Here is a 12,523-nt window from a genome sequence, read left to right as displayed (position 1 = left end):
GTGGTGCCAGGTCGTCTGTCATAGGAGTTTCAGGTCGTTTGGCATCACGCTTGCTCGCGAACCAGTTCGTCCACTGACAGCCCAGCTAACAACAACGTAAGACGATTTGTGGCTGTTATTTATACAATTCTTTCTCCGTGTAATCAGTTTCGAGTTATCGATATTATAATTGGTAACCGTCAGCGATATTTGGCAACGTTTCGCAATGCTGACAGAACCTCTTGTCCATAATTATAATATATATTTTTTTGTACGAGCACGCGAACTCGTTCGTAGCGAAGTGGAGCAGGCCATCGATAAATTGGTGTTTCGGCATTTTTTTATTGACATTGCACGTATCGTTTGGTTTTTGTGTGTCGGTACAATAAGCATTTCATGTGACTTATACTCGATGAAATTGAATGTTCAGGGGTGGAAATTTGCGAGTTGACACGCGCGCAAGAGAATCGAATATTGTGGTCGAATGTTTTGAAGTTTGTCAACGTTTGTATACAGTATACACTATACACATGTACCGGTTTTTAGTCTCGTTATCGCGAAGTTCGGGAAGGATTCAGTGGTACGTGTGCAACTTAGTTGCGTTGCAACGATCAAACTCTTTTATTTATAGGCTCAGTCGATGAATGCTCGCAATTGATCGAATATAGAAATTCAGATTGCGGATACGTTCGTGCGTCTCGATCACGGCTCGATCGCGGATATTTTGTAAAAACTATTATTATGGGATATAACAGAAAGGATTTTTTAACCGTGTTATTATCGCAAGTTGCATACGAAGGCTTCAAAATGGCCACCTGGCGCCTGGCACTTCGATGCAAGCCTTCGGATGTCCGATTACGTTGCCAAACATTAGCACGAGCGTGTGCGTTAAGGTCATCCGCCACTCGTACTGCGAATTATCGATACGCGATCGAACGAGATCAGATATAGTTGCTCGTTTTCTTACATAAAACTTTACGAAACAGATCATAGACAATGTCGCGTCTGACATGTGATTATGTTTACACCCTGTTTGATTCGTTATTGAAATGCTCCGCTACCATTGAAGCGTCACATGGTTGTTGCGTTATGACGTATGCCGTTAAGTCACCAGCGTTTTGTTAACTTCTGAGGTTGCGCCAAGATCGAGCCCGTGCCACGTGTTTCCGTTTCACACAAGCGACGCACTTTTAAATATACATACATTCATATACATATAAAATACGCGGGCCATATCAATCAAACCTAAACCATTTACATCATTTTGAACGGCACGATGAAATTTTTAAAGCAAGAAATACTTGTTTTGAACAAGCAAATATTACAACAGAGACTCTTATCGTAATCATGCTTACCGCAGTTGTAGATAACGAAAATGGCGCGCTTTTGAATGGTATACAGCGTGCGTTGCTTGAAAATGAAATCTAAAATGTCTACATTATTTGTAACGAAACAGAGAAACTTTTTCTTTAAAGCAAAAGATATTTGTGACGTAAATATGATCGACGTGGTGTCCAAGGTCACTGATGTTATTTTAAATGAATCTGTATAATTTTACATGGTTTGCATTGTCTCCATCCACATAGAAGTGGACTTGATAATTTAGGAACGATTACATATATGTAACTCTAGTAGATTGTGCTACGCGACTTGATAAAATATGGAAAGAGAGAGAGAGAGAGAGAGAGAGAGAGAGAGGTCGCGCGCTAGTAAAAAGTACGTTACGACCGTATCCAAGCGATTTCTACGACCGAGTTTCGCCAATTATATAGTTAAGCAGCAAAGTCACGGTTTTCAGGTCTCGATCTATTAAAATCGATTTCGTAGTGCTTCTTAGGTTGTCGAACTTACCTTTCGAGTAAAACTACCAAGGAGAGAGAAAGCCATTTCAAATCCACTGAAAATTCAACAATTATTTCGGAAATGTTCCATTTTCCTTCTGGTTTTTCAGAATCAGGATCAGAATGGTGAACTTTTCTCTATCTTGTACGACGACGTACGATCACAAAATTGTTCACGTTCGAAAGAAGAAGTTACGAGAACGCACGTGGAATTTGTTTGGGTGTGTATAAATAATACGTTCTCGATGAAATATCGATCTCATCGATATAATCGTTGACCGATTACAGGTGGGCGTTTTATGCCCGATCTTGCTCACCCACCGTTTACTGTTATCGCTGGCGATGCCGTCACAAGAATTCGCATTCTGTCAAGTTCATTCCATACGAGATTGAATATTGATCTTGAACGCGCCTGGAATTAGTCATCGTGTTTTAACTTTTAACCGTCGCGTCGCATCGCGTCACGTCTGTACGTGAAGATTCGCTAACCGCCACGAGCCTCATTCTTCTCCCATTTATATATGTATGTGTGTATAAATAACTACATATGTATATTTACGATTCCAAGGCGAGTCGGGAAATAGTTCTGTTACCTATGCATCGGTGCGTTTCACGCTTTACCTTTTAAATAGACTCTCGGCGATTCTACCACAGTAAAATATAGTTTAAAACTCTTCTTCCATATAACAATCTGAAAAGAAATGATGAAGCGCAGTCGTTGAGGGAGACCCAACAGTTCGTAATTATGAAAGATTCACTGTCGTTTCGAACTTTTTATTCGCATTGATAATTTTCGGAGATAGCCGCGAACATGTATGCATACGTATGTGTACGGCATACGGTATGAACGGCCTCTTCTTTGTACTTTAGGATGACGCAGCGCCTGTTCGCGTCGATATTTTCGCGGAAAGATCGCCCCGTGGCTGATAGCACGTAACTCTGCGGCGATCCAGGAAAATGAATCACGACGCTTCCGCTGTCACGGAATGATAGTCGATTAGCAATTAAAGCGCAGCATTCGAAGAGATCAAAGTCTTTGTAGGAAACACGTTTCCGTTTCGGTCTGCCGGTCAACCGAAAGAGTCTCACGCCATACGGCATACGTGACCATAGTCATTGTTATACATTATACAGGTAGGGATTGCAATCCCGCGCCATTTTCAATCCCGCGGGATTGATGTGGGATTTATTTCAATCCCGCGGGGTCCCGCGGGACTAAGGATTTAGGTCTTCAATCTAATATATATTTAATAAAGAAACTTTACTTAATGAGATAATCATCTTTAATCATATTAGTCAAAATTTATTAACAGAATACATATAAAATCTAAATCTACATAAATTTAAATTAAATAAATCTCTTTTTGGAAAACAAACTATAATTGAAATGTATGTATACATATACGTGTCTAGTTGTATAAAATATATGATATAATAATTCGTTATATCTAGTAATTATTAGAAGAAGGTATTATTTAAATAAAAAATTATTATATCAATAACGAAGCTACGATATTATATATTAATTGCTGAGGTGAATCGGAAGAATGTTTTCCTTTACCAATATGTTGTACGTTACTATATGTAATCGACCTGTCTGTGAATATAATTTTAATTAGATTAAAATCTGAAAAATGTTAAAATTATAAAAACAAATTTTAATTTCTAGAACTTTGAAAATATGATCGTAAAAAGCAGTCTATTAATTGTTGTATCTTCTAGTTCGGTCCTCAAGTCATTACAAAAAGATATCCTGCAGCGGAAAAAGCTCGTTAAGCCTCTACACTTGAAGGTCGATTAATGAAAAAATATTCGTAAGCCATACTCAAAGGAAATCATCTCTTTTTTTAAAGTTTTGTCGATATCTTCATGACAGACCATCTAAAAAGTTCTTCGTGCGCGTCGTCATTCGCGAAATTTTGGGACGCATAGCCTCGCAAAATTTGCGGGATTCCGCTTCACCTATTTAAGAAATGCGGGACCAAAAAATAACGCGGGATCCTGCGGGATTGCGGGATCCCGCTTTGCGGGATTGCAATCCCTATACAGGGTGTCCCAAAACAAGTGAAAATCCCGAAAGGGGGTGGTTCCTGAGATCATTCTAAGAGACATTTTCCTTTGCACCAAAGTCAACTGCGGCTTTGTTTAGGAGTTATTAACGAAAAACACGGACCAATCAGAGCGCGCCCTGGGCCGCCGCGCCGTCACGATGCGATACCTGATCACCGTGGATACAGGGCGTCCCAACCTAGGAAGAATGTTTATACTCTAACTGTGAGAACAAGTCTTTATCTGATGCAAAATCAAAATTCAATGAAATTTCGTGGAAACGTAACCAATTTTGATTTCATATAAAGATCCACTGTCTAATACATAGTTGCAATCGTTTGCGATTCCGAGTCGTTGCGATTCGAGACTGTGCTCGGCCTCGCGCCTCGAGTGATTTGGACAAACTGCAGTGTTTCAACTATGACACTAACTAATCGCTACCGAACGCAAACAAACCTGAAGATTCGCGCGCGAAAAAACATTCAAAAAGATCGAGATAAACGCGGAACGCTAATCGATGCCTCGTGCAAACATTGATCATCTTATTCAGTGAATTGCGTTGAAAGGTTGTCGATGTTATCACGATACTTGACAATTATTTCTGTTATCGTTTGAGCAATGTTCGTTAACGTGCAGTTATTGGCCACTAGAAAATTGTAATTTCTCTTGGCTAAACCAAAATGATTATCCATTCTACACTCGCGATACAGTGAATTGATTTTTTATCGATCAAAATCGAGTTTAGATTAGTTCGTTCGGTATGAAAATGAAAAAAGTGTACCGCGCTTAAGGTACTCGCATAGAGATCGATAACGATACTCACAGTCAGCTGTTGCGGGATAGCAGAATGATCTTCGCACTGTTTAGAAATTTCCTATTACACAAGTATCAACAGCAGACGTTCGTGTAACCGATGTCAATGGAGCTGTTGTATATTGCAATTATCTAATACATAAGTGACTAACAATAAGATCCTGACAGCTTTCAGAAGTTCCTACTTGACTGACTGCTACAAAGTTCAAATTAGTTGTCTCATTTTCATACGGTGGCGTGCAAAGTGCAAACGTGTTTCCTCAAATAGACTTTTCAATCTGAAAAGACACTTTACCGAGTAAGTACACCACGACAAATAATTAATCCTGTATCTGGCACGAGGAGAAATATTTATTGAAAAAATATGCCATTGCGTTCTCGTGTCTTAAATATCGCGGATAGTTTCTGTTTATAGATATTTTTTATACATTTATACGGAAGAAATGTGTCTGCACAATTTGAAAGAGTAAAATGATTCGGAGAATTTTAATATTATGTATTACAGCTTTTTATAGTTGTTAACGAAGTTGTAACGTCATAAAATGCCACTAAAAATTCTGATTGCCTGGGAATTGGAAAATTAGATACAGGATTAAATTTATTAGTCGCGCTGTTTTCGTTTATTCGGGATGAGAATCCTTGGTCTCGATATTAATTAAAATTCCGTGGGTATCAACGCTGAATAGTAGACCGCCTAAAATATGGTGGTAAAATTCCATGCAGCATCCTACGTTTTATATTATTTATGTATTTCACAGTTTCACATATGTGTATCATAAATCATAAATCATAAATCGTGAATCATAATTCTCCAGCTCAGGCAGAGATCGCAAACTTGGCAGAATTAAAATATAAATTGGATAAATTGCCTTCTTCATCGTGAAGCCGTAACGGCAACCATTTATATTATATTTATGCAATCAAAAAACGCTAATCACTCGATACATGTTGTATTTATGCTAATGCTGCGTATCTTGAATATCTAAAGATCTGTGTCGATCGGAAAAAACTGGCAATTTCTTACAGTATGTATTATATGTATGTACAAGAGCTAATAGCACGTCTCCGGTCTCCTAATATGTAGAAAGCAGTCCTGATTATTTTTCGACGAAGCGAATTTCAGGCTATTCTTGCGTTTCGATTGCTGGCGAACCGATCCATCGAAGATCGAGAAACTGCTGAATGCGTTCAGCAGACTGAAATAACCGATTTTCAAAGAAATTCAGATATCTATCTAGATAGAAATTAAAGATCTACAATCTACATCTATATATACACATTACAATCTATTAACCAAGTATCTGTGTCATGTATCGGAGTCGTTGAAAACGTTTCGGCCTTCGCAGGAACAATCGCGAGAACTTTCTAAAAATGTGCGGCGAGATAGAATTTGCTTTCTTCTCCGGAAGCAGAGTGAAAGCGATCCTGCATTTCTTCTCATTTCGATTCGGTTGAACCGAGATTATCATTCATATTTACAGTGACTCTTCCATTAATATTCGGGCACTCATCTTAAACTCTTAAAAACGACGCGCTGCGCCGCGCCGCACAGTGGTCGATTTGCTCAAAAACGTGCCCAAAAATCGAAAAAATGAACTTTCAAATCGAGAGTTTTGGATCCTTGGGTTGGTTGTACTTATGTTTGGGCTGTTTTATGGTTATTGAAAAAAGTGTCTGGCCCTTCTACCAGACCGGGAAATTCAGTATGAAAGTGACATTCTTTGAGAGCGCAGCTACGTACTGCGAATTATCGCGTCAGCGAAGTGTGCATAACTCGCTACATTTGCATTATATTGTGCTAATTTTCATTCTATAATATGGAGGGTATCACTGGAGGCAACTAAATCATACTTATGTATTGTATAAGGTGCAAATAATTATGGATAATCTATTATACGGGATGTATAAAAATTTCATACAAAAATTTCAAAAACTAGGGAAGTAGTTACGATTGTGAGGGATTGTGAGCATGTGGGACTTGTACACACTTTTAGATTATAGTATCACCTAGTAGAATCAACAAAGATTGGACAACCCTAGGTGCAACTTTAGTTATTATGACTATTTTTAACCGACTTCGAAAAAGGAGGAGGTTACTCAATTCGATCTTATGTGCCCTTTTTTTCGCTTTTTTTTTCTATGTATGTTCACCGATTACGCCGAGATGGATGGACCAATCGGAACGAAACCTTTTGCATCTTGTAGAGTATGTTCCCGGGATGGTCCCGTGCAAAAGATTTTTACATTTTTTTATTAATTACGATTTTATTTGCGAAAATGTAGGGTGGTGATACCGTTGTGAACTCCGCTGAATGTTAGACATTAGGAACAATAACGACGCGACGTCGTTACCGTTATCGATTGCGGCTTTCAGATATTTATAAATTACGATTTGGAATGTGACGGCTGACAGAGATAAAAAGAGTGTGAAATAAAAAAAAACTTTAAAAAAAAAATTAAACCGACTTCGAAAAAACGCACTAAAAAGTATATAAAAAAGTGTGAAATAAAAAAAAACTTTTTAAAAAGAAAAAACGCACTAAAAAGTATAAAATAATTTCCATTTAATTTATGTGAATACACACGAACTTAAATACAATACAATCTTTTTGGAGGCGGCGTTTTTATATACTTTTTAGTGCGTTTTTTCGAAGTCGGTTTAATTTTTTTTGTAATACGGAGTGCATGTCCGTATTACAAATGTCCGAATTCAATCCCCTTGGCGGCCGTAGTTGCTGCGAGCACTATGGCCGCCACGGGGAGCGAGATGCGCGGCCGGGAGAAGTGGGGGTATTCTACGGATCAGTGGCGCACCCAGGGGGGGCCAGGGGGCCAAGTCCCCCCCCCCCAAGAAAAAATGTTTAGCTTTCAAAAATAAAATCGCGGAATAGCTCTCGACAGATATGTTGGGTAAAAAAAGGTCATCACGCAAAACCGAGGGCTGGGTTCAACTGGGCCCCCCCCCCAAGATGGCATCCTGGGTGCGCCACTGCCACGGGTATACGCCGAGACGAGAAATATGGGGATACTAATTTTCAAGAATGAAAATGAAATGAGAGATATTTGGTCCCCTCGGGGTTTCAAATTCATTTACCAATCCTCTTCCTCTTTCCACTCTCACGATCGCCTTTTTCAGCGGGACCTACTGTTTATGGTGGGTTTCGAACCACCTTTTGCCAACAACACGTGAAAAACACCCCGGGTGGGTCACTTTCCGGTTTTTGACCAGACGGTCACCCATCCTAGTGCCGTTCACGTTCCACGTTGTTTAACTTCGGTGATCTAACGAGAACCGGTGCTTTCAACGGGACTACGGTTGTTGGCTACTAATTTTCAAGAGAATCCAATAATTTTTTGGGTTACGCATCCGCCATATTGAATCCGCCATTTTGTTTTTTGTAATTTTGACATCAGATTTATAATCAGCGAACCTAAAAACCTATGAGTATCAATTTTGAACTAAATTGGAGTACTCTTTCCTATTTTGGGCACGTTTTGGCGATTTCCGACCACTGTGCGCCGTCTAGAAGTTTGTATCTTAATTCGTGAGTTGCCTTGGATCCGAACCTTGGAAGATGAAATCATTGATAAATTTGTAAATATTCAAGATTATCGGTAATCTTTGAGGATAGCAAGATTGTATCGATACAGCTTAATGTTCGAAGCAGACACATCCAGTTCAAGAGCAAAAAGAACCTCCAACATTGCCGTTGCGCAAGAAAAACCAGGAGACTTTCCATTATCATTCGGCAAGACCTCTCACGTGATGGATCATGCTCGCGAAATCACTGCGATCTTCTTAAATCCCATTATTTGAGAATCTACTTTAATCCGGATGTCGATACCTCCTGTGCACCTGGCTATTGCGAAATTGATTTGATTTCTGTCAAAATGAATTCGTACCGGATAATAATTTGTCACTTGGTTTTACGTTCAAACGTTCTCCAGGATTCGTCAGCTACCTGTAAAACGGTGTGTAACTCTATGTATTAGTTTACGTTCGATCATGCCCGCCTCCTGCGGATTATGACGGCTGCTATGACGGCCCGTTGCTCGCACTCGCGATTTGTTTTCGTAATTCCATGGTGCGCGTCTGCACGTTCTTGCAAAAGAAAAACTGTGCCGGTATTTGCGCAAGGCCACACGGCCACGGATGAGGGACTTTCCATGCTCGAAAAGTTTGGAACGCGTTGGTTCCAGGCCGATCAACGTTCGCGGAGACAATTAGCCGAATCGAGTGATTAAACTGACCGATCGCTGGAATGTCCCCGATTCGAGGCTCGATCACAGGGATTTCTTTGCCCACTCCACGGTTCACCGGCCCCCACGAAAGCGTTCGATTTTCTCTCTCTCTCTCTCTCTCACTCTCTCGGATTTCTTACGGTTACCGATGCACGCGTTCACGCTGGCGAACAATTAAGAGATCGTGTTTCTAGATAGGGAAGAAAACTGAAACACCACGGTTGCAAAAGGCTCCTCGTTTCACCTCGTCGAGTGCGAAATCAAATTGCAACACATTGGGAAATCGCCGAAAGTTGTAAATAAACTCCATTTGTTTTCTAATTCGAGCTTCGAATGTGAAATTGGGTTCTCCACGGACGCGTAATACAATACTCGAAGGATACGAAGGTATAAACAGTGGAAACATTGAAAGAATTTAAGAATCGTGTTGTATTATTTTCAACCGATTAAAACCATTAAGGAGAGAAATAAAATTTGATCACGATTACTCCACAATATTAACCATAGTCAACCTGGAAACATTGTCTGCTCGCAGAAGAGTATCCGACCAGAGCTTTATTTTTAATTTAATTAATAATCATATAGATTGTACCTCTCTCCTTATGCAAATCAATTTTTACGCACCTGAACGTGCTTTGAGATCTCGAGCAGGTTTTCAAACACTTAAATGCAAATCCACATATGGATTAACAAATCCTATTAATCGAATTATTGCGAATTCCAACACTCTATATAATAGTATTGACTATTTTAATGGGTCGTTACAAACTTTCAAAAAAAAATTACACAGAATTAACTCATAATATCAGTACCTTTATACCAATAGTTTTTTCTTTTCTTTTATGCATGTCCTTTCTTAGTAATTTATGTTAAGTCTTTATTCTATTGTAAGTCTTTATTCTATTGTAAATGGACCTCGGTCCGTGCATAATAAATAATAATAATAAATAATAATAATAATAATAAATGTACCTCCGGTATCTTGTACAGCCTAATTATAACACATTATTCTCAACGTCTGGAAATTATCGAACGAATGCACTTTGGAATGCTGTTATTTTGTAGAGAGATTTACCGGCCTGTTACTGTCAGCGTCTCGACGCGACGCGCGACGGCCGAGAGAGATTGAAATTGCGGAACAATCGGCGAACGCGTAAAAAAATGTGTAACCTAGACCCGTCTGCAGAAATCTCAATGAACCTTGCGAATCCGATTGTTCAAGAAGCGTGTTTCGCGATCGCATTTATCGTCGAGGTTTCGATTTATGTGCCATTACTTTCGATTCGATTGGAACAGACGAGCGACAAACGACGCTCATGGTCGTCGGATAACTTGGTTCACATCGAGAGGTTAAACTGCCGCTGCGTCACTTTCACAGAGAACATTTAAACGAGGACTTTGTATTTGTATGCAATCCAAGTGTACATAATATCGCATTTGTAGTTGCAAGACGTCCGAACGCGAGAATCCGTTCAAACTGCAAATGTTATCAAACAACGCGAAAGATCAGGGGCATTTGTAAAGAAAGATAGTGCTTAATCATACACATATATGTATATGTATATGTATTAAATGCAATGATCTTGAACTGGCAACAACAGTATGCATCGACGAACACGTACTCTGACCGGATAATCGTCTATCTGCGATTTTTAATTATGTATTCTGTTATCACGAGTGCTCGCTGACGCGTGTCCTCTGATGATTTTTTTCGAAAATAGTGCTAAGGCTTCCGACGAAACGTTATGTTATGTATATTGTTATACGAATCGCGTTGACACTTTCTTTCCACCGCAAAAAAACCGATCGATAAACCGACCATTCATTTAGCGTATCGTAAAATACTTATTGCAAAGTTCGGTACACGTGTACAGTCTACATATGTATATGTATATGTATGTAGTATGTATTCCGTTGTCAATGCTCCCACACGAATCTTCCCTATACATATACATATGTATGTACTTCGTTACGATATACGTATCTATGACGTCGCCCGTTGACATGTACACATACAAAGCTGAGAGATTAGACCACCGTGATCTCTGACATAATTGGAACTTAATCGTTTGCAATCTGTTATCCGATTATTAAGTCTCGTGATCGATGCCACCACGCGCCGCTCTTGAAAATTCTTACGAGTCGTAAATTATACCTGGAAATACATTGCTTTAGTAACAGAGAGGATTTACAAGTCAGATTTTAATAAATTTGTCGTGCGTGCTAATTATTATTAAAGGGAAAAAAATTAATGTGCGATCAGTTAATGCCGATATATACTTCAAGAAATGCTACCTCGGTGCCTTAACGAGGGAACTACACGATTTATCATACATACATATGCATATGTAGATATAGAGGAATACGTCGCGTTGCCTCGATGACGAACGAGGACCAATCTGCGCTGCGGTTCCGGATACGAAATACTTAATTAATACGGCTGTTTGTCACGGACGATTGCGAAAAATAATCGGCGAATTAAAATAAAACGTCGTTGGCTCGTGAATAGAAATCACTAATCACGTTTTCGCTTGGTCACGATAACGTCAGGCTATACATACATATACTACATATGTCAAAAAGAAGAAAAACCATCGGGGAAAAACGCTCGAATGTCTTTGCTTAACTTGTTTCAGCGATTGTAATTCATCGTGCTTTATTTTACTAATGTTTTCCTTGTTGAATCGTTGAAATGTCGCCGATGCGATTTATGTGTTCACCCCGCGCGCGCCGTCCCGTTTCATTTAATCGGGTCTAATAGACCGCCATCAGACTTTTTTTGATGACGCGGCGCGGCGCACAGTGGTCCGGATCGAGAAATTCAGTGACATTTTGTTATAACTTTTGAACCATTAGAGATATTGCAATGAAATTTCCACTAAAAATATTTAAAAAATAGCCATTTTTACCTATAGATAATTAAATATTTTTTTCATTTGTTAAACAATATTTATTAATTAATTTTTATCGATACTTTTTTCTTAAAACAAAATTGTTTACATATATTATAAGTTTACAAACTATTTTTTCTAATAATTTATAATTAAAATTTTTTAATGGTCCGTATCGAGAAATTCAGTGACACTTTGTCATAGCTTTTGAATCGTAAAAGTTATTGCGATGCAATTTTCACTGAAAAATATGAAAAAATAATCATTTTTTAATGATAAATAATTTAATATGTTTAATTATTTTTAATAACATTTTACTTACTTTATTGGCTGATTGACTTAAATCTGTGTAAGTATCAATTCTGCAGCTTCTTGATCTAGCGGCTTTTTCTTTTTACTTTGTGATGTTACTCTTATTGTCGATATATACGGATCGGAACTTATGAGCAATCTATGAAGTAAATCCTCGTTTGTGTTGATCCTGGAATTTTTCTCGTGTTCCTGCTTCTGAATTTTGTGAAATCTTTGTGTTTCGTTTCTTGTGCCTCCTCAGAAAGCTGTCCAATCGGAAGTAAAGCATTTTGTACTATATCCTTGCCGTGGATTAATATCTTGTGTATGGAGGCAGGTATGTAATACCATCCATAATGTTGCACATAATGTTTTGCTGTTTGTAGCGTATATTCTTCGAACTTGGTAAGATGTATT

This window comes from Lasioglossum baleicum, chromosome 9, assembly GCF_051020765.1.
Source record: "Lasioglossum baleicum chromosome 9, iyLasBale1, whole genome shotgun sequence".
NCBI lineage: Eukaryota > Metazoa > Arthropoda > Insecta > Hymenoptera > Halictidae > Lasioglossum > Lasioglossum baleicum.
The sequence above is the reverse complement of the archived record's forward strand: the minus strand, read 5'-3'. Positions refer to the sequence as shown.